This window comes from Heteronotia binoei, chromosome 2 (genome assembly GCF_032191835.1).
Source record: "Heteronotia binoei isolate CCM8104 ecotype False Entrance Well chromosome 2, APGP_CSIRO_Hbin_v1, whole genome shotgun sequence".
NCBI classification, from domain to species: domain Eukaryota; kingdom Metazoa; phylum Chordata; class Lepidosauria; order Squamata; family Gekkonidae; genus Heteronotia; species Heteronotia binoei.
In genome coordinates, this window is record NC_083224.1 from 148967119 (window position 1) to 148994264 (window position 27146).

General features: G+C 41.5%; 1 protein-coding gene across 4 annotated transcripts in view; it reads left to right on the forward strand.

Annotated features, from left to right (window-relative positions):
- Positions 1-27146, forward strand: part of DPYD (dihydropyrimidine dehydrogenase) — an 833908-nt gene that overhangs the window by 613505 nt on the left and 193257 nt on the right. The window lies entirely within an intron of this gene.

A 27146-nucleotide genomic window follows, 5' to 3' on the forward strand; every position in this document is an offset into this window, starting at 1 on the left:
CCCATCAGCAGCTACTAACTGTTACATGTGCAATTCATCAATGTAAAGAAATTAAGAAATAATCTCAAGGCAAGTGTATTAATTTGGTTGTATGAGTGGGGGGAGAATGCAGAGAAAAATGTCTATGGAACTTGTCCTCTTAAGACAGTGTCACCTGCATAGTAGTAAAATGTGTTCCCAAAGAACAACAAGTTACCAATTACAGTTTGCTTTCTGTAAAGAAAACAGCACCCTGGATACAAAACAACCCCAGATATCTGTGTATTTTGCCATTTGGGGTAAAGCAAAATAAAACATGAGTTTAATAAACATTGATATAGGGAATCATTTTATATGCTTTGGGGAGATTCTACCCTTCATGACAACCTGATGACCCTTCCTGGTAACTTGGAAAATATTACCTCAGTTTAGGATTAGGATTAATTATAGGATTGATTAATTTTAGAAATTAATGGACTTTGAAATTAATGAAAAATTGTGTTAATTGTCTAATATGTTAGGTTCAAAACAGTTTTGTTGCTTCAAATTAAAAATATGGCTTTGTAACTGAACCATACTAGTATGAGTTATATGCTAGTGAAAAGGGGTGCATCGACACAAAAAGAACATTCTGACTCATGTCCACATACATTTTCAATCTCTGAATGTTTAGTACTATGAAACACAAACTAAGGTTGTCATATGGTAAGTCTGGTTAGTTGATGGCACAGAATGAAGATTAAATTTAATATGTACATATTGTCAGTTTTTCCATTGATGCCACTGCCGATTAGGTGTGTTCTGCAAAAATGGTATTTTTTGGATTCAGGTATCTGGACTTGAAAAATATAATTATTCCCAGTGTTCCCAAATACCAGTATGGTATTCAAATTCAGGGTTGGGGGGGGGGGGTCTGATGTTTTTTTCTATCCGTTACACGCTACAGGGAAAGATCTGGGTGAATAAGAGGGGTTGTTTCAATTTCAAGTAGATTGAACCAAGAGGTCCAATTCTATGTGCCCCTGAGCAGATGCCATCCTTCATTATTTCTTGGGGGGGCAGTCTCCAAACTGCTTCCAGTGCCAAAGTCTGCCTGCAAGCAGCAATCACTGGTTAAAAGTTCCCGTGGAAGAACCAACAACAGGCCCAACAGAACCACTGCAGGAACTAAGTAATCCCAGTAGAACAAGAAACCAAAGTGCCAAGCCTAAAGGCACCAAAATGAAACCACAGAACCTCTGCAGTGGAAACTCAAGGTGGGGGCACTTCTGCAAGCCCAACAGAATCCAGTGCCACTGTGCCACTTTAAGTCCAGACAAAAATCTTCAAATACCTTGGCATAGTTCTCCAGTTTTCTGAACACTGAAGAGCTCAAGCACTGCACACTGCAGAGACTGCCCACAGAGCAACCTCTGGCATTACAAGATTCCACTTCATAAAAGGAGCCTCCTTTATTCTTGCAGCAATCAAGGTTTTCCAAGACAAGGTTGTCGTTCAACTCTTGTATGATTCCCAGTTCTGTATTTATAAAGAAAGTGGTAGAATGTAAGTCCCTGTGAACATTTTTTTTGGAGTCCTGCAATGTATACCAAATGCCCTTCTCAGACTAGAGGCTGGGCTGATCTCCTTGGAGACACGTATGTGGCTACTCATATCCACCTACTGGCTAAAACTCATTTTCAATCTGCTAGACCTAGCCTCCTTGATCCTTACCAACAATCACCACTCAACCTCGCTAAGAGCAGTTGAGGGGAAACTCCAGGAGCATGACCTCCCCCCTCAAATTTTACTGTATCTTGGGTATTAAAAAGCAAAATAAACAAACAGCAGTTCTACAATCTGATAGGGCACAGGTACAGAAATATCCAATTATTCTGCAGCATGACAAATGTTTTCAGCCGGCAGGTTATCTTAGATCTCTAAATATTAGAGAATTTTTACCTTGGCATGCTTTTAATGCATTACCCTCAGTCCTTCTGGAAGGCAGACACCATTGTGTCTTGCTTTCTGAGTGGCTTTGTCCATGTCATACAATAAAAATGTAATCTGTTGAACATTTTCTGCTGCAGTGCCCATTCTACGGTGACGTTTGACATCAGTATTTCTCCAGTTCTGTCAACTATAGCAAGAAGACCTGAACAACTTCATATCTCTCTGTGCCTTGCAGACTCCTCTCAGGAAATAACCCACAAAGTTACCAAATTTTGCCTATGGGCGTGTGAGATATACAAGCAGCTGACTGAGTCCCAGTAACTTTGTTTGCCTGTTGGATGAGGGTTTTACTCTTCTTGTCACCCTGCTTAATCTCTGTTCATTGTTTTATGCTTGTCACATTGCTGTGTTTTATTATTTCTTGATTCTTCAAAGCTGGTCTTGTATCACAATAAAGTTTGATTCATTCAAGCTCAACATAAGTAACGTCAAATCACATAATGTCTGATGTGGAAACTGAAAGTGGGAGATACTTTTTAAGTCTCTGAAACCAATGACAGTGTGCAGATGCCCAGCAGAACCCAGTGCTACTGTGGCAGTGCAAGCTCAACAGGATTAATGTGAATCCAGAGAATACAGCAAAATAAATCCATGATGGGGGTGGGAGGGGGGTGTTAAAGCCCTACACAAAATAAACTGCAAAGGGAACACAAAGCAACTCCAGCAAAGAAAAAACATTCTTAAAACTGATAAAAGAGACTTGAAACTGACAGAAGCAGCCTGGCAGCTGATAGAAACCTCTGGGAGACATAGAAACAAAGGAAAAACAGAAGAAGAAAAAAGAAAAGAAAACAGTCCCAGGAGCCTGCAGACACTAGCTCCCAGCCTTTTTGGTTAATCCTAAGTATTTCTTTTGGGGGGTGTTCCAGAAAGTTTCCAAATATATTTGTGATGCTGAATATATTTTCAGCTTGGTTTTACCCAAATGCACATCCCTACTGCCAATCTTCAGTGCAGTGAAATAGCAGAAAGCAAGCATGATGCTCTTATCTTGGCTATTGAATTAGACTGTATAGTGCTCAGTCTTGTGTACCATGCTGCTTTCATTTTATCAGTTTGTGAAAAGTAACTATTCCTTGAAACTAGTAAAGTTTACCTAGTATAGTTAAGATCCTTGTTGTCTATACATGGATCCATGAGGATGGTCTAAGATTAGAGACTTCAGGAATTAATTTACAGAACTCTCTGGAATATTTATCCATCACTATCAATGAGTATTGTAAGCCAAAATGCCCTCAAAACGAGGTTGGGGAATTGTCAGGTGGGCACCTGGCTTAATCAGGATCTTTTACCTGTGTATACTGGATTCCACGTCTAGAAATTAATGCTTAAAAATATTAGGGACTCGCATTAAGTAAAACAAATAAAATTTATTCCAGAAAAATATAGGCATACGTACAAGGCAATGTGCTCATGAAGCATACATACAGTCCTAGGAAAAATAGAGAGAGAGATAGAGACAACACATGGGTAGACAAACGGGGTGATAATTACCAATCGTAGTCTTCAAGAAGGCTCCAATGGCAATGATAGAGGACGGGGGAAATGGACCCGAAACTGTGGCCAGAATCGGGGATGGATCTAGACAGCAGAACTGGGGTACTGCTAGATGCACACATGAGTGGAGTTGGGTCAGAGGTTAAATAGACTACCGTAGACGCTCAGGGGATGGGAGGTACAGGGGTGGATGACAGGTGGTCAGCTGGTACATGACCTCAGAAAAGGGGAGGCTCTGCAGTGACCATAAGGGCTGGACTAGTGCAGTAGCCAATAGCCGGTTAGTTGGCAACCCCTGATTGGACGCTCATAGCTAGCCAATGAGCGGACTTGACCTTAGTTATCTGATTGGCTGTCCAGGTAACAATGGGCCAAGGGGGAGGCTCCAGGATGACTGCTGGGGAAAAGAATGGGGGAAATTACTGGGTGGAGGTGTGCTTAAGACTATTAAACTTATCTAAAAAGGTGACAATAGATGGCCAAATTGCTACCTAAGGTAACACCCGGTTTACACAAAGGAACTTGGCTCTGGCGGAAGATGGTCTTCCTCTTCTTCAGTCTTCTTCTTGGCACCAGTCTTTGTCTTGAATTTCATTAGACAACGGCTTAGGCGGTCCGGCAGGATCCACGCCTAAGATAAGCTTGATTGCCTTATGCAGAAGTTGAATCAGCTGTTGGATACGTGAGTCTCTTGCTTTGCTGTAATGGAGTCAGGAAAACAAGATGGATTCTGGTGGTGTTAGCCTTTGGTTCATGGAAACAGGCTGGAAATTGTTTGCCTATACAGTTCATGGCAGCATGGCTTCTTCCACTGCAGTGGCCAAGACTGGGCACGCAAGGAGCTGCTGGAAGCTCATCTGTAGTTCTAGCTAACACCCATCCAGAGATGTAGAATGCTGCTGCAAAGCTAAGGCTTATAATATCCACATAAGCCTTAAAAACCATGGGCAAAGTCCACTTCTTAGAGCAGATGTGTGCGAGTCAAAACTCCAGGCACTCTGGCAACCATACTGGTGATCACGATGTCCATGTGTATGAAAAGTAGGAGACTTTTTCTTACAGTATGCTTAGTGCTTGGTCAGGACTTAAGAATGTAAGAACATAAGAGAAGCCATGTTGGATCAGACCAGTAGCCCATCTAATCCAATACTCTGCGTCACACAATGGCAAAAAAATGCCAGGTGCCATCAGGAGGTCCACCAGTGGTGCCAGGATACTAGAAGCCCTCCTACTGTTGCCTCCTCCAAGCACCAAGAATACAGAGCATTACTGCCCCAGACAAAGTTCCATCAATATGCTGTGGCTAATAGCCACTGATGGACCTCTGCTTCATATGCTTATCCAATCCCCTCTTGAAGCTGTCTATGCTTGTAGCCGCCGCCACCTCCTGTGGCAGTGAATTTCATGTGTTAATCACCCTTTGGGTGAAGAAGTTCTTCCTTTTATCCATTGTAACACGACTGCTCAGAAATTTCATTGAGTGTCTATGAGTTCTTGTATTGTGAGAAAGGGAGAAAAGTACTTCTTTCTCTACCTTCTCTATCCCATGCATAATCTTGTAAACCTCTATCATGTCATCCGCAGTCGATGTTTCTCTAAACTAAAGAGCCCCAACTGTTTTAACCTTTCCTCATAGTGAAAGTGTTTCAACCCTTTAATCATTTTCTGGACCTTTCCCAATGCTATAATATCTTTTTTGAGGTGTGTGACCGAAATTGTACACAGTACTCTAAATGAGGCTGCACCATCGGTTTATACAGGGGCATTATGATACTGATCTCTTCCTAATAATTCCCTTCCTAATAATTCCCAACATAGCGTTGGCCTTTTTTATTGCAGTCATACAGTCTCGACATTTTCAGTGAGTTATCTACCACAATCCTAAGATCTCTCTCTTGGTCAGTCTCCACCAGTTCATACTCCATCAACTTGTATTTGTAGTTAGGATTTTTGGCCCCATTGTGCATTACTTTGCACTTGGCCACGTTGAACCTCATTTGTTGTGTTGATGCCTACTCGCCCAGCCTTGACAGATCCCTTTGGAGTGCCTCACAATCCTTTCTAGTTTTTACCACTCTGAACAATTTAGTGTCATCCATAAACTTAGCCACTTCTCTGCTTACTCCCAACTCCAAATCATTTATGAACAAGTTAAAAAGCGTCGGACCCAGTACTGAGCCCTGCGGTATCTCACTGCTTACCACCCTCCACTCCAAAAATTGCCCATTTATATTCACTCTCTGTTTCCTATTAGCCAGTTTTTGATCTACAAGAGGACTTGTCCTTTTACTCCATGACTCTTGAAATTACAAAGAAGAAGAAGACTGCAGATTTATACCCTGCCCTTCTCTCTGAATCAGAGACTCAGAGCGGCTTACAATCTCCTCTACCTTCCCCCCCCCACAACAGACACCCTGTGAGGTAGGTGGGGCTGAGAGAGCTTTTTACAGCAGCTGCCCTTTCAAGGACAACTCCTACGATAACTATGGCTAACCCAAGGCCAGCAGGTGCAAGTGGAGGGGTGGGGAATCAGACCCAGTTCTCCCAGATAAGAGTCCACACACTTAACCACTTCACCTTTGATGAGGAACTTTATCAAAAGCTTTCTGGAAGTCAAGGTAAACAACATCTATTGGGTCCCCTTTGTCCACATGTCTGTCCCATCATAGAACTCTAACAGGTTAATGAGACAAGATCTTTCCTTACAAAGTGTGGTGAATGTGAAATTCATCAGTTAAATGTCCATCTTGTTATTTTCCTTCTTCTTAGTATATAAAGAAGGAAATAGAAGTTGGTAAGGCAGAAACTGACCAAAGATGGCATGTAACCCATTTAAAGGATGATTCCATGGATGTTATAGCGGTGAGATCTCCAGGTCATCATTATAAGCTTTTCATTTCATCACACCTTTTGGTTTCTAATTGTAACTGGCAGTTGCACAGAAACCCATTTACCTGTGAGGGAATTGAAGTATCCTCTTTATACTAGCTATCACAGATTATTAATTTAAAATGTTCTTCCTTGCAATATCCATAAGTTTGTCATGTTTCTATCTCCAGCCCATGTTTCTGTCTCTAGGTAGATGGTGTTTCTCCCACAGTATTCATTCCTCTCAGTGACTTGAATTAAAGTACTTTATTGAAAGAACAAAGTGTTGCTTTAAGAACATTAGAACCACTTGGCAAAGAATGGGACACTTTTTAAGATAAACAAATGAAAAAGGTTTACCAAAGGAGTAGTAAATCTGAAGCAGTAAACAGAAACCTCAGGTAAAAAGGGCAAAAAAAAAAATCAAACATCTTTTGAAATTTAAAGGAGGCTAATAATCACTTCAGTACAGTTATTATTGCTGTTGCTACTATTTCAAAATCCTATGTTCACCCCCCCTCAAAGAAAACCCACTGAGAAGAACATCCAGTACCACCAAATATTAACTACACCCCCCCAAACACACTAAATGTCCTATAAAGCAGAACAGTCTTTCATTTTCATCTAAACACTTTCAAAATAGGTAGCCTGCTAACTTCTTTCAATAACCCATTTCATGAGTTGAGTGTATTAACAGAAAAAGTATATGTTTTGTTAAAGGACAGGTTCATTATGAGATATAAGGGCTGGTGTGTTGTTGGTTCCATTATGTATGTAAATGTTCTGTGTGTACATATTCATAATGAAAAAGAGTAACTGAAATGTGAAGATGATCATGGTGTACAACTTCATTCAAACTGTTCCTTGCCTCCCTTTCTAAGTCTGTGAAAGGACTAGAAATAGGGAAGAAAGTATCTCACAGGAGGGGGAATGTAAATTGCTCTAAGCCTATAGGATAGGATGGTTTTTGAATAAAACAAGTGTTCTAGGGGTGTGCAGTATTCTTCAGAATGAAAATTGTAAGTTAACACCAGTCTGGCTTGATTTCCATAATGTGGTGTTCTGAGCCAGTGAAATGATATGAAGAATTTATTTAAAGGATAATAGAAGAATATTAAATATTAAAAGAAAAGAAAAGAAAATCAGCATTATGTGGAGAGAAAAATAGGTATGTGTGTGTGTTTATAATAATAATGCTGGTGTATTATTTGTTTATGGATCCAGGTTTCCCTAATGGGGGTCTTATAAATCCACAGGATAGCCTTGGGCTCTAAAATTCTGCAGTTGGCGCTTTAATTCTATCATAGCTGGCAGATATGTAAAAAAGCATGTAGCCAGGCAGCTCCCTACTGACTACACATCCAAGAGGCTTCCAGTGCTTGCATATATTACTCCTGCTGGCACAGGTTGGAAACGGCTTATGTTGAGGAAAGAAAAGGGGTGGAGGGAAGGCTTAAAAAATATGTAAGACCTTGAATGTCTGCCTGGATGAGAAACCCTTCAGGATTCACCTTGACCACAAACAGAACCCTAGAGGTGCCTATTTCTTCCCAATATCAGAGGGCATTATTGTGGCCATAACATTAGCAATTTGTTTTGAATCTGAAGGCTGAATCTTCCTCCAACAATGACCTGCAGATCTTACAACTGAATTTGAATAACAAAATTAATCCTCAACTCATTGCTGGTTTTCCTTCCCACTCTCCCCTCAGCTGCATTTTAGAAGAATCTGAACACGAAGACTTTATTATTATTTTTAATTGAACATCCTGCTGAGCCTTTTATTTTCTATAACTGCAACATACAGCTCTACTTTTCAGTATGGAAAATATTTCATATGGTGAACAGTATTGGCAAGTTCCAGTGACATAATCCCTGTAGGAGAAGCCCAGACTCTATTTATTGCATGTTGGATGGAAATATAATTGCAATTTAACAGTGACCAAAGATTGATTGTTCCTCTGTGGAATTTACCATGGTTAGAGAAAGTCAAGGGTTAGAAATTGATCAGCTGACTTTAAGCTTATCAGCTGCAAGGCATTGCTAAATATCTGTGACGTTTTAGTGACACTTGTCTAAAGTCCAGTTATTAGTAATGTTCCCCATTCTTTTATCTCCCTTGGGAAATTCTGCAGCAATACTCATAGAACCAGGGAGATAATTTCAGACAAACATGCTTTGCTAGGTAGTGAGCAGGAGCAATAAGACTCTATAAACCTTTAAAAACTGTCAAATCATTACCAATTTATTCAGTTTATATTACCAGAGGTCTTAAGCATCTTTAAAATATGCAGTCAACAAATAATGATACATGAAGATACAGAGTTTACAAAACTAGAAGGTAGATAAGAGATAACAACTGTCAAAAATGTATCAGTGCACTGAAAACAATGTGTGAAGCTCAGGCGATATGGTGCCATGTTTTCATTGCAGAGTGACGATGTAATCCTAAAAAGAGTCGCACTGTTCTAAACCCACTAACTTCAGTGGATTTTGAAGGGTGTAATTCTGTTTAAGAATACACTGTAAATAAACAGATTTTACTATGGTTTGTGATGTTTACCTCGCTTTACACCTGGTTGTCTACCAGCTTCACATCTATATCTGCACACAGTTGAGGCAGTGTCCATGCTGAGAGCAGTAGAGCCAAGGCTTCCTTATTTGCCTTGTCAGCCCTTCATGTAAGAAGATCTAATGAGAACTGAGCTGCAATGGAAGGCAATCACCCTCCAATTATTCTGCAAGTCTTTTGTAACATGGATGGTGTTTGGGGCTGAATTGGTACATTTACACAGTATAAAAGAAAGAAAATAAGGAACTGCAAATTTCACATTTGAATGAGAAGTGTTGGACAGAAACACCAACATTTAAGAAAGAGAAAGGTGTGACAAGCTGGGAAATATTCAGACTATTTTTCACACATGACACTGAAATTGGATACAGTTTTGAATTGCTTTGTGGCACCAATGTAAAAACCTGCATTGGCTAGAACATAGATCCAATTCTTTTAAATTCTCTGCTGAATTTACAATGCTCCTATGACACTAACATTGAAAAAGAAATTCAAATGTATTTCCTAGTGCAATATACAAAACAAGATAGTCTTAAAGGCAATTTCTGCCACAAGCTGAAGGAACTATGTGCAGGCTAGGAGAGGAGAATTTATGGTGATTATCTTATATATTTAAAATGTTCTCCAGGTTACAGGAAAATTGTTCACCCTGTTTAATGAAGGGAAGAAAGCAATACTGTTTGTTTACTGAGAAATAGACATCAGGAAGACATTTCCAGCTACACAGGTACCTTCTTGGAGACTGCTAAGCAAAAGTTTGAGGGGCATCTGTCATGATCAATACTCCCTCTGAGCTGTGGAATCTTGTGAGCAAAAATTCTACTTGGTGAGCTACTGGTGTTAAAGTTGTGAGCTACTGCATAAATTAGTTTGCTCTGGGGCCATTTTTCCTGACAAAAATGTGTGAGCTGGAGGCTAAAAAACTGTGAGCTAGCTTATACTAACTCAGCTTAGAGGAAACACCATATATATTAGGTATATGGGGCCACTGCCAGAGTTCTATACAAGAGAGTTTAGCTGTACTAGTATGGCTTTGTTCTGAGCAACATGGTGCATTCTAAGCCAGAAAAAAATCTTGCAGGATCTTTCATAACCCACCTTCCAGATGTGAGTAAGATGTCTGATGTAGCATGACAATCATAGTTTGAAAACCAAAATCTATGCTTGGTACATCTGTTCTGATCTAGCATTACTTAAATTATTCTCATGATCAGAAGAAAATGAGCTACTTGAGGGAAAAGCCAAATGTGATGCTAGGAGTGCTATGAATGGAGTACCCAGGTGGGTGTCTTTCATCTAAATAAAAGCAAGAGCCATCATGGTGTAGTGGCACAGAGCTGTGGCTTCTAATATGGAGAACGGATTTCATTCTCCAGTCCTCCACATGAAGCCTTCTCGGTGGCCTTGGGACAGCCACAGTTCTCTCAGAACTCTCTCAGTCCCACCTGCCTCACAAGATGACTGTTATGGGGAGAGGAAAGGAAGGTGATTGTAAGCTGCTTTGAGAGTTCTTAGGGTAGGGAAAAGTGGAGTATAAAAACCAACTACTACTCCACTTGCTTCTTCTAAATAGCTTGTGCTCAGAAGGCAGATTCATGTGAGAATTGTGGCATGAGGGAAGAGCAGTGGGTTGTAGAAAAAGACCAACAGGAACTATCTGCATATTAGGCCACACCCCCTGGTATCACCATTGTTTCACACAGGGCTTTTTAATGACAAAGCCCAGCAGGAACTCATTTGCATTTTAGGCCACACACCCTGCTGCCAAGCTAGCTGGAACTGCGTTCCTGTGCATTCCTGCTTTAAAAAGCCCCAGGGAAGAGGACTATTAACGTGTTCCTTCCTGACCTCACATCAGTCAATTGTTGATGTTACTGATTCTGTGGATCAAATCATACTTCACTTTATCTTACAGGGCCAATTCAAATTGTCTTGGCGGGGTCTTGTTTTTGTTTGGGGTGTGTGTTCATGATTGGCCCTGTGAATAACTTTGTCTCCTAACCATGCCCCTCTACCCAGCAGCAGTTATGTATAAATGTTTGGTAGACCTCAGCAAGCACATAGGTAGTATATACATGGTTCAATTATTCCTGTTTTGATTCCTGCCCATGATTCAATTATTCCTCTTTTTAAAATGTATCTGAGGAAGTATGTGGGCACATGAAAGCTCATTCCTTGAATAAAACTTTGTTGGCCTGAAAGGTGCCCCGGTCTCAAACTTCGTTCTACTGCTTTTGATGTGTTTGCTTGTTTTTAGTGTTCTGTATATTTGATTCTTCTGTGACCTGGCTGGCAAGCGGATATCATCATTGCAAACTAGATTCAGTTTAGGCAAGTACAAAATAATGCACATTGGAGCCAAAAATTGGAGCGTCAAAATAATATTCCCACATCAGATAACTTGACATACACCCCAATACATTTTGAGGCCCTGGAATATATGTTTGATTTGTATCCCAACAACAAAAAAATGTTTCTCCGGGAGTTTTCATATACCCTTTTCTGGTCTGCTGAGTGTGGCCTTTCCTTCCCAATTTCAGAACAAGTACTGCACTATTTGGTGCACCTTACAGATGTTTCTATTGGGGGAGATTGGCCTGTGTGCCCACCACTTTCATTTGGAGGACTCCCTTAAGGGGTCATGGAGGCTGAAGCCACTACATGCATGATATGGCCAGCTTGGGGACTGATCATAAGCTCACCACCAGGTAGCAAAGGGTACCACTAAGCAGCTGCCACCTTTGTAGTTTCCACAAAAAACATGTCACATGGGTTTTCCCCCAGCAAGTGGCTTGCTCAATATTTGCTCCATCCAAGCAACCTGCCTGTTGCTCAAATACTTGGATCCATCCTCATGCTACACCAATGTTCCTAGGTCAATAATCAATAAAAGCTATGGCCTTTTCAATTCCACACAAGTGTTGTATATTTTGTTTTCTCTGTCTGACCTCTCCCTAATAAAGCCCTGGGCCTGCAAATCTACAGTGCAGCTTCATTCAGAATACTATGTGCAGTTCTGGTCACCGCACCTCAGAAAAAATATTACAGATTGGAAAAAGTGCAGAAAAGGGCAACTAAAATGATTAAAGGGACAGAACACCTCTATGAAGAAAGGTTAAAGAAGTTAGGGCTATTTAGCTTGGAGAAATGATGACTGAGGGGTAACATGATAGAGGTTTACAAAATTATGTATGGGATAGAACAGGTAGAGAAAGAATTCATTTTCCCTTTCTCTCGATGTAAGAACTCATGGGCAGTTAATGAAATGAATGAGCAATAGTTTTAGAACTGATAAAAGAAAGTACTTCTTCACCCAAGAGTAATTAACACATGGAATTCATTGCTACAGGAAGTGGTGGCAACTACAAGCATAGACAGTTTCAAGAGGGAACTGGATAAACATGTGGAGCAGAGGTCCATCAGTGGCTATTATGTGTTCGGTATTCTTGGTGCTTTGGGGCAACACTGGCTTCTGAAGCTCTTTTCCCACTGGTGGACCTCCTGATGGCACCTGGGTTTTGGCCACTGTGTTACACAGTGTTAGACTAGATGGGCCACTGGCCTGATCTAACATTTCTTCTGCTTATATTCTTAAGGGTAAAAACAACATTCCTAAAAATTTCATGTTCTCACAGATACAGGTCCATCTGTCTGCCTAAGCACCATAAACCTTTTCTTTAGTAGATATTGGATTCATTCAACTTGACTTATTGAAGCGTTCTTTTTTTTTTTTTTTTGGGGGGGGGGGGTTAAGAAATTTGTTTCTCATTAATGTCTTACAAATGGAATAAGTCATGGACTATTGAATCGGCCCAATAAAAGAATAGTTTTGGGTTTTAAAATCCTTATATATTTTATGTCAGCTATTTATACTTCCAAGCCTAAATAAAGATGAAAGGTCTAGTCAATGCACAGTCATTGTGCTCTTTAATTCACCTCTGGATCACTGGAGAGACTGATGTTTTTCATGCAGTACCTATTCTTTTCTACCTTTTCTTTATAATAGAAAAAGGACTAAAAGTGTGCAATACCTGACCACAAGAGGAAAAGTCATTTGTAAGTGTGGCACTCATATATTAGAGAAGGTGTGTGCCTTTCCTTTGAAATTTCTTGTGACTGACATAAACCTAATCAAGCTGTTATGCCCTCTAGCAGGTAACCTCTGCATGAACTAAAGAGCTGAAATATTGTTTAATCATACCACTTTTGGGTACAGCGATACAAGAAACACTGGTTTGCTCATATAGAAATGGCCAGGATAAAATGTTCTGTTCTGTAAAAGTTGTTTGAGGGTCTTTCCCACCCACCCCCATGATTGTCACTGGCTATTATTTCCAAATTGCCTTGCATTTGTTGTTAATCCTTCTGCTCTTGTCAATGGCATAACTTGAGGTCAGAGTCTCTTGATTTCACAATGCATTCATAAATTGATATTGCATGATATGTAGTTATGCAACAGATACCGAAGTGGGGAAGAGGGATATTTGATGCTGGCATTTAAGCTTCTGCACATTTGGATACGTTTGGCATATGACCTCAAAGCATCCAGGATGTGAAGAGGTTGTATCAGTGCTTCAGTTTCTGCCTGTCTTTCTTGGAGCCCACTGCCCCCATACTTCAAGCAATTCACCAAAAGGGAAGCAGTTGGGAATGCCACAGCAGAAAATAAAGAACATCCTGCCACCTCCAACACTGGTAATAGGTTCATGTGTATGTGAAGCTGCCTTATACTGAGTCAAACCATGGGTCTGTGTAGGCCATAATTGCCTACTCTGGCAACCACTCTTTAGGGTCTTTTACATCATATGCTACCTGATTGTTTTACTAAGAGGTGCTGGGGATTGAATATGCAACCTTCTGCATGCAAAGCCATGGCCCACCACTGAATTACAGTCAATGGAGACCCGGGGGAAGTGAAATAGTGGATGTAATACAATTGCAGTTCTTCCTCACAGTAGATCTTGTAAACAGAGAAGAGCAGTGTTTTTGGAGACAAAGTAAACCAATATGAGGGGACCAAATTAGTAGGACATCTAGAGAATCAATGGACTAGATACATAATATCCTTCTCTTGCCCTCCCCCCGGGCCTGTGTTAAACTCTGACACTAAAAAAATGGGGTGGGGGTGGGGTGGGGGGGATTAGACTCATGTATTGACTTTGCTTCAGAAGGAAACAATTTCCTGTTTTCACCTGGCAATGCTTGCCTCGCTCCTTCACTCCAAAATTCAGCTATTATTAACCTTTGACAACCAAAGAGAATAATGATTGAATTTGGTCCTTTAATGTCACTCTGAAATCAATAGCTGTAAATGGCAGTTGCTGCAGTTTTAACTGGTCTGTCACCATTTTATAAGAGCACAGTTTGCATGCCACATTTTGCATTTCATTACCCTAGCCTATTGTTATTTCTTAATTGGGAATTTATAATTCCATATCCTATTTCCAAGAAAAAAGGAAATCAAAATTTGGACGAAGAAAATGAGTGAGATTCAGCCAGTGGACTAAATTGAATTGTCCTTCTTTAAAAGCAGGAGGACCCGGTGAGGGCTGGGAATTTGAAAGAAGCCTTTATGTGAGCTAGAAAAGAGGAGTAATTGCAAAGACTCCTAAATAGAGACATCTCAAGCCTTTCAAGACAAGAGTTGTGCTTACAACTGACAACCCTCTCATCACTATTTGTGACTCTCAGCAGAAATCTATATTTTAAACGTTTGTGTAGTTGTCAGTCTCCAACTTTTCTGTCTCTTTTTTAAAACTTTCTACTTCAGCTCAGAAGTTTGTGGTTCCTTTTGTCATGAAAAAGTCCCCCCTCCCCATACTCCTTTCGAGTACAGTTGTGCAAAGTCTCCTACTAAAAAACCTTGGAAAAGTTTCCTAAGCATGGTATTTCTCAATTAATTATTCCAGAGCACCATTGATGGCCAGACAGTGTTTATGCTAATTTCAGAACCTTCAAAGCTCTCTTCCTGTCTGTCTAGTGAGTACATCTATATCACATACCCTCCCTCCAAGGTGCTCCGACAGCTACTTGGTTCTACCCTTCATTTTGCTCTCATGACAACCGTTCTGTTTGGCTAAGAGACAGTAACTGGCCCAAGGTCATCCAGTGAGCTTTGGGTCAGAGTGGGTATTTCAGCTCCTAATCCAACACTCTAACCGCTATATATGCTGCTGGCTCATTTCTTAATCCTTTTAAACTTAATGCTGCTACCTGCTTTCCATTCCCCCATTTAAGTCTCTCACCTGGCTTTGACCGGAGGCCATGTTTTTTCAGTCATAGTGCCAGCCTTCCAGATCAGGCTCCCTGAGGATGCGGGGGGGCGGGGGGGGGGAGGGACTGTTTTTACAAAATTTTAGGAGGTGCTGCAAGACAATTTTTCTTGCTATATTTTTTGATGGAATGTAGGATGCACGTATTAGGGGAATTATTGGGAGCATTTATTGTACCTGGTATCTTTTAAATTTGGATCTGTAAGCCATTTAAAGATTACACAGAATGGTGAGGTGGAAATATTTTAATAAATATCTGGAATTGCAAGAGAGTAAGAAAGATTATAGGTGATATTTACTTGTCCTTTGGGGAAGTCCAAAGTTGAAATTCCAAGTTGATTAGTTGCCCCCCCCCCCCATAATAGAACAAATATGAACTAAAGCACCAGTAAGACCAGGGGTAATTTTGTAGAAAAATAGGTGGTGGAGCTCATCCAGGGATTGTTATGCAGCTGTACCTACTATTCAATGGGCAAGGTGGGAAGGAGGAGGGGGAACCCCTCAGAAAGGTTCAGGAGCTGCACTCCTGTGAGCTCCTACTGAATCTGAGGCCTGATTAAGACTTTCTGTTTAGATGAGGGTGTGTAAATAATTCCTTCATGACCTAGATGTGAATTTTGATAGTGGGGAGGGGATCTCATTGTATGTGAAGTTATGGTGGTTTTTGCCTTTTAATAGCACCTTAAATCATTATGTGCCCTGGCCTCTGAGGCCTCTGGCTTCAGGCATTCAAGTTCTTGCAACTTCATTAGTGATAAGGACAGTTGCCTTAACGAGTTTGTAGTACTCTATGGTATATGTTTAATTTATTTATGTTAATGAGTTATTAGATGGTTCACAGACAGAAATCCTACCATGAAGGAAACAAATAAAACATTGGGATCTTAGTTTTGTTACATTAGAGACTGATAGAGGCAAAGAATGGCATTTTTATATAAGCACATGTGTGAATTCATAGCAGTTATGAAAATAGTTTGTCTAATACAAGGGAAAACTCTGACAACCAAACCCAGTTTGTTTTATAACAACTTTAAAAGGCCTAAAGAGGTACGATTACATAAATAAATGATTACTTGTAGAAGTCTTTCCTTTTTAGCATGCTCTTTATAGTACATGCTTACTGTCAGGGGTCATTTTATGGAAAAATAGGTGGTGGAGCTCATCCAGGGATTGTTATGCAGCTGCACCTACTATTCAATTAGCAAGGTGGGAAGGAGGAGGGGGGAACCCTCAGAAAGGTTCAGGAGCTGAGCTTTTGTGAGCTCCTGCTGAATTTAAGGCCTGCTCACTGTACTTCTATTGTTGTCTGATGAAATGTGCTTTTAGCACATGAAAGCTTACATTTTGAATAAAACTTTGTTAGTCTTAAAGGTGCCACTGGACTCCAGCTTTATTTTCTTGTACATCTACAGTGTACTTTAAGCTGTGATTTGTTATCTAAACTTTGTTTATAAAGCTCCCAATTGTGGGCAAAACCTTCTAGGAGTTTTCAAACACCCATTTGGTCACAGTCTGGTGCTTGACATTTTCTCAGAAGCTTTGACTATTTCTCGTAGTACAGGCAGCAATTGGAGCTCTGACGCCTCAGCTCAGCCATGACAGAAAGCACAGACCTAATTCAGAGTAACTTGATTCTGTCCAGGAGCAGTTGGTGTGATTGAAGAAAGGAGAATCTGTCTCCATTAAGGCACCACAGAGTGGAACTCAAAGTGAGCGATCTGCAAAACACCTGTACAAGGCATGATACGCTGCTTACAGCTTTGCATTTCACACACGGGACTGAGCTTGGATTTTAGAACGAATGGGTTATCATAAAAGGAACCCCACAAACTATCAGAGTCTTCTCCTTGTGCTAGTTCTTCCTCCAGAGTTAAGAAAGGGCTTCATGCTGACTTGTGGTACCCCAGCTGCATGCATGCCTTTACTAAGCTTGTGGGTGTTGGCCCACCACATCCCAGTCATTGTAGTAGGGACTGTTGGACACTCCTCAGTCAATTGAATTTATTATGTTTGGGTACCAAAAAGGTGTTGGGGCGGGAGGCTTTTGTTGCAACCTTATACTTAAGTGACCCCCTTTCCTTCATTTCACTGTCATCTAACAGTTTGGGAGGAAAGGGGAGTCAGTAGGTGAATTTGTATGTCTCAGTCAAATTAATGCAAAGGAGTTCCTTTTCCTTAGAAGAATTTCCTCATCAAAGGCCAATGCACTGCTTTGAAAATATACCCTTTAATGAGCGACAAAAGGTTGAATACAAGGTCTAACAGGAGTTGGGAATTTGTATATGTTAATTATATTCAAAGGCTTCAAGCAGGTTTCTTTTTCCTCACTTAGAGAAGCTCTCCATAGCTTTTTTAAAAAACAACAACAACCCACCTTTATTTATTTATTTACAATGCATACGTATGTATTCTGCCTTTCCTTCAAGGAGCTAATGGTGTTATTCCTTTTTTTCCTTTTTCCTTTTGTCTCATAACAATCCTAACAGGTTTGTTAAGCCAATAGATAGTGATGGCTCCCATGCCACTTTGTGTATTGGGGAGTATGAACTCCAGACTTTGTAGTTCAGTTGTAAGAAGTGCCATTGTAAGAAGTGTTACACCCTTCTAAATATATTGAAGTCAATGGGTACAGAAAGGTATGACTATGTTCAAGATGGCTGTTCATGTCTACAACACTACAGTAGCTTTTGGGGTGAAAATTATTCTGATCTTGGAAGTTTAAATTTGGTTTCTTCAGTAAAGATCTAACAGCCGCCTTTAAACATTATGAAAAGGACTCCATTAACAAAGAAACATTAATTATCCTTTCATAGCCATTGCTCCAACCCTTCAACAAATTTCGGTAGCTATAACAAACCAGAATTGAATACAGGTGGTGCCTTTAACACTCCAAGGATTCTCTCCACACCCACAGCCTGGACAAGATTCAAGATTCATAAAAACTGAACCATCCTCAGGAATATCTAACATAACCACATTCAATGGGGAATCCAAGTCAGATCAAATGGAGACAATGTTATCTGCAAAGTGGCTGGCCTGTGGCCCCTGCTGCCTTGCCTCAAATAATTGTCCCTATATCGGCTGTTATGGTTTCAGCCTCAGCTTTGAAAACAGAGTTGTAGTAACCTTTAGTTCTTCTTCTTGGCAGTGTTCTTGGGTCCACCTGCAAAATGTTGAGAGTGTCTTCTTTAGATGCTCCCTGGGTGTCATGGGTGCTGGGGACCCTGCAGAGGAAGACGAGTCTGCCGAGGAAACTGTACCCCTGCCACCTGCACCAGTACCCCTGCCTCCTGCTGAAGAAGATCCCAGCCCCCCTGCCTCGCCCTCTCGGGTGGCTCGTGTGCGTGACTGCCTCCGCCAGGACCTTAGGGATCGGAGGAGGGCGGCACGCTCACAAGCAAGACGCTCCCTGAGTCCTGAGTTTTGAGAGGATTCTGGCCCTCCTAAGAGCAAGGATGCTTGAGTTGTAACAGGATCCTGGCTGCCTCCCAGAGCCAGCAATTAGCCCAAATGGGCAACAGCCAGCAGAGGGCTATATAGCTGTGGGCTTTGGGAGGAGGCTTTGTGGAAGCAACTAGTCATCTCCCTGACGTTCTAGCATCCACTCCGGCTTGACTTTGTTTCCTGACTCCCTGACTTTGGCTTTTGACTTCTGGACTCCCTGACCTCGGCTTCTGGACCTCGGACCTGCGATATTTGCACAGCGATTTGGATTTGGCACCTTGGACACTCCTGCTTGCTGGCTACAGACCTTGGACTGCCTCTGGACTTTGCCTGACCCGGCCCCAGCCGTGACACTGGGTGGCTTTAAAAACAGAATTGCCAAGGAAATGGAGCCATTGTTTTCCAGCCAAATGCAGGTGCTTCATTCTTGTTCTAGATACCTGGTTGGGCCCCCTTTGTCCACATGTTTGTTCACCCCCTCAAAGAACTGTAACAGGTTCAATGTGGCAGATGAGGTTCAATGTGGCCAAGTGCAAAGTAATGCACATTGAGGACAAGAATCTCAACTACAAATACAAGTTGATGGGTGGTGAACAGGCAGAGACTGACCAAGAGAGAGATCTTGGGGTCGTGGTAGATAACTCACTGAAAATGTCAAGACAGTGTGCGATTGCAATAAAAAAGGCCAACGCCATGCTGGGAATTATTAGGAAGGGAATTGAAAACAAATCAGCCAGTATTATAATGCCTCTGTATAAATCGATGGTGTGGTCTCATTTGGAATCCAGTGTACAATTCTGGTCACCGCACCTCAAAAAGGATATTATAGCATTGGAAAAGTCCAGAAAATGGCAACTAGAATGATTAAAGGTTTGGAACACTTTCCCTATGAAGAAAGGTTAAAACACTTGGGGCTCTTTAGCTTGGAGAAACGTCGACTGCGGGGTGACATGATAAAGGTTTACAAGATTATGCATGGGATGGAGAAAGTAGAGAAAGAAGTACTTTTCTCCCTTTCTCACAATACAAGAACTCGTGGGCATTCAATGAAATTGCTGAGCAGTCAGGTTAAAACGGATAAAAGGAAGTACTTCTGCACCCAAAGGGTGATTAACATGTGGAATTTACTGTCACAGGAGGTGGTGGCGGCTACAAGCATAGCCAGCTTCAAGATGGGATTGGATAAAAATATGGAGCAGAGGTCCATCAGTGGCTATTAGCTACAGTATGTGTGTGTGTATATATATATGTTTGGCTACTGTGTGACACAGAGTGTTGGACTGGATGGGCCATTACCTGATCCAACATGACTTCTCTTATGTTCTTATGGTTACAGTATTGACCTCTGCTTGATCCACCTTGTTTTCTTGTGGCCATTCACACCACTGAATAGTGGTTATTCTGAAGCACCAGGGCTTTTTTTTTTAACAGGAACACAGTTCTGGCTGGCTTGGCACCAGGGGGTGTGACCTGATATGCAAATGAGTTCCTGCTGGGTTTTTTCTGCAAAAAGCCCTGTGTGAAACAATGGTGATGTCAGGGGAGTGGCCTAATATGCAAATGAGTTCCTGCTGGGCTTTTTCTGCAACAAAGCCCCGTGAAGCACTCTCTGATAAATGAAACACTTGATCCTGTTCCTTGTCCTGTTGCCACCATCTGCAATTCTCCCTTGGGATAGCGGGCCAAAGTTCATCCACAGACTAACTTTCAAAATAGGTATGTGTTGACTGAAATCACCCTTATCCTGTTTCCTTCTTTATATTTCCTCAGATGCACTGAGAGCACTTACAGGTTCAGGTCTTAAGGAGCTGAAAGGTTCAATCGTTCAAAGAAATCAGTGCCTTATATCTCATTATTAGCTCATGTCTATTAGAAACTCAGGGGAGAGAAAACTATTTATGTAGTGCGGTATCAGCTTTATTGAAAACTAAAGTACTGTGAGCCTGTATGCACAACTTAAGAACATAAGAAGAGCCCTGATGGATTGGACCAATAGTCCATATAGTCCAGGATCCTTTCATAAAGCGGCCAAACAGTTCCTCTGGATGGCCAGCAACAGGGTATAGACTGAGGCCTTCCCCTGATGTTGCCTCCTGGCGCTGGGATTCAGAAGTTTAATGCCTCTGAATGCGGAGATTCCCCTCAGTCACCATGGCTGATAGACATCCTCTATGAATCTATCTAGTCCCCTTTTAAAGCTGTTTATTCTTGTGGCCATCAGTACATCCTCTGGCAGTGAATTCCACAATTTGATCACTTTCTGTGTAAAATAGTATTTTCTTTTGTCTGTCCTGAACCTGCTGCCCATCAGTTTCTTTGGATGCCCTCAAGTTCTAGTATGCTGAAATGGAGAAAAAGTACGCTTTGTCAACTTTCTCCACCCTATACGTAGTTTTATAAACCTCTATCATGTCTCCCCCGAGTCATCTGTTTTCTAAACTGCAAAGCCCCAGACTCTACCTTTCCTCGCAGGTATCTCCTTGTAAGAAAAAAAAAAAAGGGGGGGGGGAGGTGTCTCAAAAGTTATTTTGGAATTTTAATGTACCCAACTGTGAAAATACACTGGCAAAAGATCAGGACTGCTTTGGCCCTTAATATGCAAAGAGAATTTGGATTAGTCAAGAGACTGTTATAACTAGTGATAGGTGGAACTCTCTCACTCTGCATCTGAAATTATTCTGGATTATTTTGCTTGCTGCTTTCTGAATGTTCAGCACAATAACAGGCTCAAGTAATTGGATCCCTACCAAAATAAACTCTCCCCATCATTCTATTTCCATTCACTTATTACCTTTCCCTCACTTTCAGGGTTGCAGAAGGCACACTGTGGCTGTCACAGCATATACTCTGTTAGGCCCTAAATGCTACAACTGATAAAAATGTTTCATGTTTTCCAGTATTTCCGGATGCTGCCATAAGTTATATTTAGTTCCTTCCATTGCATATACTAGTGGCACTGGAAATCTTGGCAACTACAGTTCTCCTTGTTCCTGGTAGCCTTGGACCCTGCCTTGCTTGCTTGGTAGCACATGTCGAAATTCTGAGGCCTAGAGATCCCACAAGACACCCCTGCTATTTCTCCTTGCAAGTTTGGAAAATAGAGGGAGGAGTTCTGGCAACTCTGTGTCTCACTTTACATGGGGCTACTGTCTAGGGTTGCCAATCCCCAGGTGGGGGCAGGGGATCCCCCAGTTTGGAGGCCCTCCCCCCACTTCAAGGTCGACAGAAAGCGGGAGGAGGGGAGGGAAATGTCTTCTGGAAACTCTATTATTCCCTATGGAGATTTATTCCCATAGAAAATAATGGAGAATTGATCTGCGAGTATCTGGGGCTCTGGGGGGGGCTGTTTTTTGGGGTAGAGGCACCAAATTTTCAGTATACCATCTAGTGCCTCTCCCCAAAATACGCCCCAAGTTTCAAAAAGATTGGACCAGGGGGTCCAATTCTATGAGCCCCAAAAGAAGATGCCCCTATCCTTCATTATTTCCTATGGAAGGAAGGAATTGAAAAGGTGTGCCGTCCCTTTAAATGTGATGGCCAGAACTCCCTTTGGAGTTCAATTATGCTTGTCACAATCTTGATCTTGGCTCCACCCCTAATGTCTCCTGGTTCCACCCCCAAAGTCCCCAGATATTTCTTGAATTGGACTTGGCAACCCTACTACTGTCCTCTGCTTCACCTTGCACAGGGATGGGCACCACCTCTGCCTCACATGGAGCTGAGCTGAGCACAGGGTCAGGCTGGGTTCCACCTTCTGCTTTGTGCAGGGCCAGGCCTAGCACTGCCTTCCGCCTTGTGTGGGGTCTGGGTGGCACTGAGAGACCGTGACTGGCTGAGGGTCACCTGGTTAGCTTGATGAATGGGGATTTGAAACTAGGTTTCCCCAGTTGCCTGACACTCTGACCATTGCACTTCAACTGTCTTGGTAAGCAAACAAAACAATGGGAGCTGGCACTTTGCATTTGCAACAGTAGGCATGCATATGTGACTGCACACTTAACTATTGAAATTATTACTCTGGCAATAGGAGCTCCCCTTTACTGTCTCTGCTGACAGCTGTCAGTGGTATATGTCGACTGAGTTCTTACTGTCAAGATTCCTAAGGAGTAAGGAAATACATTCTGCAGAACCTAAGCCAAGAGTTATTTTTCTTCCTACCTTGGGAAATTTTTCCTCTTAATTTGACAGGCTTTAAGCAAATTGTTAGCTTTAATTAAGTTTGAAATGGGACAAGCACATAGACTAAAAAGCCCCTTGCTAGAGTCTGAGTCTGCAATAAGATTAGCTGTGAAATTCACAAATGGCGTCACTTTTGCTTTAATGATTGATTGCAATTCTGTAATTAGGTACTGTGAAATTTCAGGTAGGATTAAGGCAGATTCAATTTTCTGAAGGTAATTTTGGACATCCCATAGGAGGAGCAGGAAGTGATTATATTCTTGGTGTATCATCATGAACAAGATGAAGAATAATCTGAGGGGTAGGAATTTAGAGAGTGGAAAGGCACTTAGAAGGCATTGATCTGCAGTAATTGAAAATGAACCTTTCAGCCTCTTGGCATTGCTTGCAGCAGGCTGAAAGCAAATCAGAAGACTTGTATGTGTCTGATCCTGTACCACTGAAGGCAGCTGGAGCTTGTCTGTAATATTAGAAATCTATCAGTAGAGAATACTATAAATATATTCCAAGCAATTGTCCATAAAATCCACATTCTACAATGTTTTAGTTCTTGGGCTTGTTCATATGGAATACATGGTATGTACCTGTGAGTATAATGGGTGAACCAGTGAATGCTGACACCATTTATCTTGTATGTACTTTAAAGGAACAAGCTTACAGGCTTGGCATCAGGACAGCAAGTGACAATCTTAGGTGATGGTGAGCATCATATGGGAAGTCACTGGAATTCCTTTTCTTGATGGTGGCTTCTGTGCACACTCTTCTAGTTCATTGAGAGGTTCTGTAGCATCAGAACTGCATTATCCAAACTTGCCTATACAATAAACCTATATAACAGGTGTGGCCAACGGTAGCTCTCCAGATGTTTTTGCCTACAACTCCCATCAGCCCCAGCCATTGGCAATGCTGGCTGGGGCTAATGGGAGTTGTAGGCAAAAACATCTGGAGAGCTACCATTGGCCACCCCTGCTATATAAGTTGAGAAGAGCATTCAATTTTGATAGCTCACACTGCAGATATAAGCTTGCATGGCAGAATGTTCTTGTGTACACTGTAAATCCCTTCATGCAGAAAACTGGCATATCAGGAACTTTAGGAAGTCAGGAAGTCCTGAGATCTAATTTTCTACATTCAGAGAAACATTGTATCTAGAGGCATATTTAATCATTTGCAATCTGACAGGGTACCGGCCCAAAGCAGGCTTTACTATTGCTGAGAACATTGCCTTTCAGAGATAACACATATATTCCACTAAAACTTTGAAATACCACTTATATATGGCATCTCTTCCAGTTCTCCTGTAGTTTTCTGGCTTAATTAATGTTTTAGTTAGAATTATGGTAGAACACAAAGTGCCCTAACTTTCAAGACATTTTCTGATAATTCTAGAAAGTTCTGATCTTCTAGCTTTCTAACAATCTTCATTTCTTGGTTTTCTGATTTCTGTATAATGCTAGAAATATGTCAGCTTTCCAGAGTGATCCAGAACAAGTGTAATAACTCTGAAAGGCAGCTGTTTTTAAATCTGTACAACAGTAATCAGAGTTTAAAAGCATTTGGTATGCAATTAACATTCACTGCAACAAAGTTTTCCATAGGAATCAAAATAATTGTCCAAACAACAAATTCTCCTGCTGCAGGGCATCTGTCCATTGGTATTTGTTGGAAGTTTATAGGGCTTTTTTTTAGAAAAAAATGAATTCATTTATGCTATATTACATAAATCCCTTATTGGAAGTTTTTTCAATGGGAGCACTCTACTCTCAGAATACAGGCCCAGTTGCAAGACTAGGTGGTTCTTAGCTGGTTGCTGTAGACAAGCTCTTGCAAAGATATCATTTAGCCCAAAATAGTAGGTCATAAATTCTTTCCCTTCTTAGACTATAAGATTCCTAAAGGAGAAAGTCTGCAATGTCAGACAACATCTTTTGAGTATGGAAAGATAATCCAAAGGTTGAAAAGGTGTATCAGATTAGGTGATTAGCAATCAGCAACAGTAGATGAATGATGTGGAGAAGAGGAGTACCTAGATAGCTAAGCAGAACTGAATTAGAATGTGGTGAGAATAGTGTTAATGCAGGGCCGGCTCGCCCACTAGGCAAACTAGGTGGTTGCCTAGGGTGCTGGGAGGGTGGGTGCGCCAAATTGGGCTCCCCAGCCCCCTCCCGGTGCCCCAGGCAAGCACCTAGTTTGCCTGCCTCCTCCGCCCGCCAGCCATTACCGCTGCCCACCACCACTGCTGCCGACACCTGTCCCTCCATTCCCTTCCCTGGGATGGGATGGGAGAGGATCCTGGATGGGAGAAGAATCAGCAGCAGCGGGGTCAGCCTTTCAGGACACTTTTTCTGACAGACTGTAAGCCTGTCCCAGCCCCACGGAATGGTTTTACCCGTGATTGAGTGATTGGCTGGGAAGGGGGGGGCTTTAGATAGCCGGAATGCGGTGCTAAAGCCTGTTCCAGCATTGAAATTGACATGGGGTGGGGAAGAGTCCGAAGGGAGGGAGGGAGGAGGAGGCATGGCAGGGAGGGGGGAGGCGCGGGAGTGCAGAGCTGCGGGGAGGGAGGCACGGGGCACTTGGGGGGGCACCAGGCGGCGAGTTGGGCCACCCCTGTGTTAATGCATTTTCTGGATTGTACCAATTATAAAAAATGTAGTAACCCTGCCTGGAGTTCCTTGAAACAAAGCCATGAGACAAATGTAGTACACATATAAAATGAATAATTAACATGAATAACATGCTCGGCTGGACTCAGCCAGGATTCCCCAACCATTTGGATTGTTAGATATGTGATAAGAGCATATTGGGGATGAAACGCTCTAGCCACAGAAACAGGAATGGAGCAAACTAACCTATTACAAAACTGAGGGTTTTCTGAAGCTGGACATAACCAGATTTGTGTATTCTGTGTGCATATAAAGTGTGAACGAGACATTATATTGAGCTGTTATGTCTAGGGCTGTTTTAAAAAACTGGTATTTTTTTCAGATTCAGGTATATTGAACCAAAAATATTGGTATTTCCCAATATTCCCAAATACCAATACTGGTATGGCATTTAGATTCAGGAAATATTTTCAGATCCATTATACCCTATGGGGGCTATTATAGTCAATGATCCCCATAGGGTATAATGGAGAATCTGTCTTGAGGTATCTGAGACTCTGGGGGAGCTGTTTTTTGAAGTAGATGCACCAAAATTGCAGCATAGCTGCTGGTTCCTCTCCTCACCCCCCCCCCCAAGTTTAAAAAAGATTGGACAATGGAATCCAATTTTTCAATGGAGGGGGAAAGGCATTTAAAGGGATAGCAGATGGCTTGGAGAAGGCATTTAAAGGGACTTTGATCTCTTTGAATGCTATTTAAGTTCATCTATCCTGTGGTGTTTCAGGATCTTTGGGTCTTGGCCATTTCAGATATGTGATATTTTCTGGATTTTCAGGGCTTCGCCATTTCAAATAGATCAATGATATCTAAAATCTATATCTGACTGAATCAATATCTGAAAAATTCTGACTGAAAAAATACATGATAAATACTGATAAAATTTCCAGGTATTTTCCAGCTCAGATTTAGCTGAATGTGCACCCCTAGTTATGTTATAGAACAAGGAATGGTTATATTATGTAAAAGCCATCAGGCAATCCTACAAACCTCACTGATGTCAGAGGAGAGACCCAATAAGTAGAAGCCTGTTTCATGAAGTGAGAACCATGTAGCCCTTCTTGGTTTTACTTCCACCAGTTGCCACTAAACTGATTAGAATGTAGCATGTCTAAAACTTGAATATGTTTTGATGTGGGATAGCTAAAATGAACAACAATACCACATGCCAAATTTGCAGATTTCTGGGGTACTCTCAGTCTCATAGCCCACAGGTCATGTAGTTATTACAATTGTCGCAAAGTTAACATTATGACTACAATAAGCATCCATTAGTAAAAAGAGATACCAAAGCAAGATATATTTTCAATAAAGCAAAGGATAACTTATACTATAATTATTGTAGCATTGTTTGTTTGTTTGTTTGTTTGTTTGGGTTTTTAGCCCCCCAAACATTAAGATCTGTTAACCTGATTAAGCCAACCATTTTGGGATGGTTTGCATTTGTTGATTTCGCAGGTGTAAATACCCACCTGTTATGGTACTAATAAGTTTTGCATATCAAGCAGTTAAAAATACATTCCCTATATAGGATTTATCAAGTGTTTTATCAGCAGTACAGGCCTATGGCTCTTTCATAAAGCTGGGCTTGGAATGAAGGAAATATTTGTATTATACTGCTAGTCACGCAGATATTCTGAGCAGAACGAAGATCATTGTTTAATTTAATTTGAGCGCCCC